At 34.1% G+C, this 5,512-nt stretch overlaps 1 protein-coding gene across 3 annotated transcripts in view; it reads right to left on the reverse strand.

Moving 5' to 3' along the window:
* Positions 1–5,512, reverse strand: part of LOC106878623 (plexin-A1) — an 803,747-nt gene that overhangs the window by 95,839 nt on the left and 702,396 nt on the right. The window lies entirely within an intron of this gene.

Here is a 5,512-nt window from a genome sequence, read left to right on the forward strand (position 1 = left end):
TATATATATGTACACAACACAACTGAACATCCCTATCATTCCATATAGTGCTACTTTACAATTTGTTTTCAAAAAGATTTTGTTTACAATTTTTTTTTGCCATTGCTTTTTGTATTTTTTTGTTATTTCTTTTTTTATTAAATGCATCTTCCATAAGTGATTGTAATATAACAGAAAGGAAGTTTACAATTGATTAGAAAAGCTAAAAATGAATAAATAAATAAATAAATGTAAGAGGAAGAAGATAAAAAAAAGTAAAAAGGAGAACAATTACAAAACAATGTTTTATTCATTATTCTATATGTATTATGTGTGTGTGCATATAGCACACACACAAATATATGTGTGTATACACACAGAGATATATATTTATGCATTAAATATTTTATTTTGCGGCAATCAAAGACTTATTTCCATTACTATTTTTATTATTTTTTAAAGTGGAACTCTTTACTGTAGTGAGATAATACATACCTCATGTTGAGTGAGAGAGGGTAAGGAATTTTTACACACACACACACATATAAATAAATAAATAAATATATATATATATATATATATATATATATATATATATAAATAAATAAGTAAATAAATAAATATATTTGTTTGTGTCTGTCTGATATTATACAAATATATATCTACACACACACACACCCACACACATTCATTGTATTTGCATATCAATGTGTGTGTGTATATGTGTAATATTATACACAAACGTGGTGAGCTGCCATTTTGTCTGTCTTCATGTTCTAAGTTCAAATTCTGCCGAGGTCAGCCTTGCCTTTCATCCTTTTGGGGTTGATAAAGTAAGTAGATGAGCATTGGGGCTGATGTAATCAACACACACACATATACATACATACATACATACACACACACACACACACACATATTTATTCATGTGTGCATGTATATCTGTAATAGGGCAAATTCCTTATCTTTCTTCCTTTCTGCCTGTCATCTTAGGGGAAAAAATCCAATGTGGTCATATCTGGAGAGAGTTGGGTTCTGCTAGGTCCAAAAATGCACAAGACATGCTATATTTCACAGCAGCATCCATATGACTCCACCACAAATTGGCGACCTAAGGCATACACATTTGAATGTACACATGTCTTTCTAGACATGTAACTAAAAGGAATATGTAAAAAGCACTTGTGCCAGTGTCGTGTACAAAGCATCTGTCCCAGAGCCACGTAAGACACATTTTTGCTAGTTCCCTGTACAAAACACCTGTGTTGGTGCCATGTAAAAATCGCCCAGTACACTCTGTAAAGTTGTTGGCATTAAGAAGGGTATCCAGCCATAGAATCCATGCCAAAGCAAACAACTAGGGCCTTGTGCAACCCAGCCCATGCTAACATGGAAAATGGACATTAAATTATGATAATGATGATGATGATCATCAGCATTTTAATGACCATTTCTCCATGGAACACACAGAGTTTGTTGATGCAGATTTTCTACAGCTGGATACCCTTCCTGTTGCCAACCCTCACCTGTTTCCAAGCAAGGTAATATTTCCCCAAGGCAAAGAGATGCTTTCCATGGAAGACTAGAAATGAAAAACATCACTTGTATGATGATGGTAATGGTTATGTCATGACAAGAGTACAGACAAACACACACATATACAATGGTCTTTTTCCATTTTTACCATCTAACTAATCCATTTTTAAGGCATTGGTCAGCCTTGGGTTATATCTTTCTTTTATCCATTACTTGTTTCAGTCAATGGATTCAAGGCATGCAGGAGCACTACTTTGAATATTAAACCAAATCAACCCAAGTATTATTTTTTAGTAATGAGGCTAATATCTATGTGTGTGTGTGTGTGTATGTGCGTGCACGTGAGAGAGAGAGTGTATCATCATCATCATTTAACATCCGTTTACCATGCTGGCATGGGTTGGATGGTCCTGTCTTAAGATTGTCAGTCTGATTCCCAGCAGCGCATTGTGTCCTTTATCTCTTTATTTCACATTATTCCAGTCCACTCAGCTGACAAAAACGAGTTGTACCTGCAGTTCAATGAGCTAGCCTTGTCACATTCTCTGTCATGCTGAATCTTCCTGCGAACTACATTATGGGCATGCATGCCATTTGCATGTTAATTTCAAGAGCTGGCTGTTTCTGTTGGTCAAATCAACTGGAACACTCTTCATTGTAAGCAACAGAGAGACACACACACACACGTGTGTGTGTGTGTGTGTGTGAGTGTATCATCATCATTATTTAACATCCATTTACCATGCTGACATGGGTTGGATGCTCCTGTCAAACAACCCATGCCAGCATGGAAAACAGACGTTAAATGATGTGATGATATGTGTGTGTGTGTGTGTGTGTGTGTGTGTGTGTGTGTGTGTGTGTATATATATATATATATATATTTATATATATATGATGGACTCTCCTGTCGTTAGATGACATACGAGGGTTCGACATTTTTTTACCAAACAACCATATCAATGATTGTTTATAGTGATCAAATGTTTATATAAATGAAGACATGTATGCTTAGTGGTTAGGGAATTCAGCTCACGACCATAGGGTCATGAGTTCAATTCCAGGCAATATGTTGTGTACTTGAGCAAGATACTTTATTTCACATTGCTCCAGTTCATTCAGCCAGCAAAAGCGAATAGTATCTATATTTCACAGGGCCAGCCTTCTGTGTTATGCTGAATCTCCCTGAGAACTAGTTAAGGGTACACATATCAGTGGAGTGTTCATTCATTTGCATTTTAATTTCACAAGCAGGCTTTTCTATTGATCGGGTCAACTGGAAACCTCATTGTCATAACCAACTAGAAGCCAGGCCACTTTCCATAACTTGAGGTTGCCCCGTGTCTTGTGGTTGAAATTAGTTACATGGAAACTATGAGGAAGCATGCCAAATGGTACCAGTAATTCAAAGCTCAAATGTTATTACACTGACTAGCTTCAGAATTAACATGATGGTTACATTCTCTGTGGAATATTCATTCACTAATGTACTTATTCACAAAGCCTGGTAGTTCAGTGGATTGAACAACTAAAAATGTACGATCGAACATTTTGACTGAGAAATACTTACACACATATTCTTATGTGCATATCCACACACACACATCTCTTTTTCTGTCTTCATAAAATAAACAAAAATGCATGTATCGCTCTCTCTCTCTCTATATATATATATATATATACACAAATATATATTAATGTATATGCATATATTCATATACACATAAATGTATACATATACACATACAAGTATGTACATACATCATATATAGGTACATACACACATGTATATATGAGTGTATATATGTATATAAGAACATAGCCAAATCAGGAAAGAAACATTATTTTCTTCTTCAACACAAAATTTTTCTCTTCTCTTTCATTAGTTTCAATACTATTACTACTATCATTACAATAACTGTTATTATTATTACTATTATTATTATCATCATTATTGTTTTTATTATTTGCTCCACCAAGAGAAGGAAGCATGCCAACATGCACACTGCCATTTTCACAGAGTAATTATCATTTTCTTTTGTGCATCTCTTTATTTGCATCAATAACTTTTGTGATGGAATGATTAACCCCAGAGCACTGAGGCTAAATGGATTCTTTAACTTTGAAACAAAACAATGAGAGATTATAAAAGGAAAAGAAAATAATAATAATAATAATAATAATAATAACAACAGAAATAATAATGATGTAGTGATGATAATAATAATAATAATAATAGTAAAGGATAAATGTTTATGAAGTTGCAGCACATAGAACACAGACCCAGTAACAATGTTTTATACATGACTGGAAAAAAAATCTCTCTAACCTATTTGAAGTTGAAAATAGTAAGGAAAGAAAACAGCTGTTGTGTGGTGTTTATTTTTGCATGTGAATGAATAGTCCTCTTCAACAGTGTTAAATCTGTATGTATGTATGTATGTATATATATACATATACACACACACACACACACAAACACACACATATATATCGTTGCTATTATGCAAAAGTGTTGTAAGTTCAAGACGTTGCTTTTTCGGAAAACGCAAAAATAATTTCACCATTCCATAGTAAAACTGTTGTACTACACTTTAACAATGTTTGATATCTTGGTATCTGAAGCAGCTGGAGATACAATAGTTTGACCAAAATAACTGGCTATTACAAGCAAAAATAAATATTGAATAAAACACATTTGGCCAAATCTGGACATGCGACAGTTTAACATAACAGTAATGATATATATATATATATATATATATATCCATGTATATACCCACACACACACATGCAATCATCGTCGTCATCATTATCATCTTTTGATGTTCACCTTCCATTCTGGCACAGTTTAGAAGGATTAACAGGATCCAACAAGCTAGAGGATGATGTTGAAATCCAATGTCTGCTTTGGTATAGCTTCTACAGCTGGATGCCCGTCCTGAAACCAACCTCTTTACAGAGTATAGTGAATGTTCTTATCATGGCACCAGCACTGCTGAGGTCACTGAGTAACTTGCAAAATCTAAACATTTACACATACACACACACACACACACATATCTAAAACAAGTAAGGAATAGAGTTGCTGTTATCACATTTATTCAAAGGTTTATAACTTTTTTAATAACTTATGATTGAAAAATTATGTAAGGTGCAAAAACATAGAAGTGAGCAATGAAATTGTCACACCAATAACATTGGTTCCAAATATTGGCACAAGACAAGCAAGTTCGGGGGGGAGGGAATAAGTCGGTTGCACAACCCCAGCATTCAACTGGTACTTATTCTGTCAACCCGGAAAGAATGAAATGTGAAGTCAACCTTGATGGAACCTGAACTCAGAAGGTGAAGACATATGAAATACTACTAAACATTTCACCTAGTGTGCTGATGATTCTGCCCACTCGCCAACTTATACCCATTGCTTAATATTCTTTTCTACTCTAAGCACAAGGCCTGAAATTTTTGGGGAGTGGGGGCAGTCAAATAGATTAACCCCATTACACAACTGGTACAGCACAGATGAACTGTTTGAAGAGCTCTAAGCAGTAAAAAGTTCTTGCACAAAATATTCCTTCTGTCAGGTCTGTGTTCATAACTTTTTATTTAAAAACTTTTATATATGGTTAGTAAGTTTTCACCGAAGATCTTTTTTCAAATACTACAACTGTACCAAGAAATGTTTCTAAAATCTCTCTAAATATATATATATATATATTTTTAAAATAACGTTGACCACTAACGTGGACAATTAATGTGCTAGAAATAGATCACATCTTGTGTCTATTAAGACCTAAATTGTTCTCAACATGAAATATAGCAGCATACCAAAACGTGAGCGAGCAAGACATTTAAAATCACCTTCAGAATGCTTTTTTAGGTGATTTTAAATGTCTTGCCCGCTCACGTTTTGGTATGCTGCTATATTTCATGTTGAGAACAATTTAGGTCTTAATAGACACAAGATGTGATCTATTTCTAGCACATTAATTGT

Source organism: Octopus bimaculoides, chromosome 5, assembly GCF_001194135.2.
Source record: "Octopus bimaculoides isolate UCB-OBI-ISO-001 chromosome 5, ASM119413v2, whole genome shotgun sequence".
Lineage (NCBI taxonomy): Eukaryota > Metazoa > Mollusca > Cephalopoda > Octopoda > Octopodidae > Octopus > Octopus bimaculoides.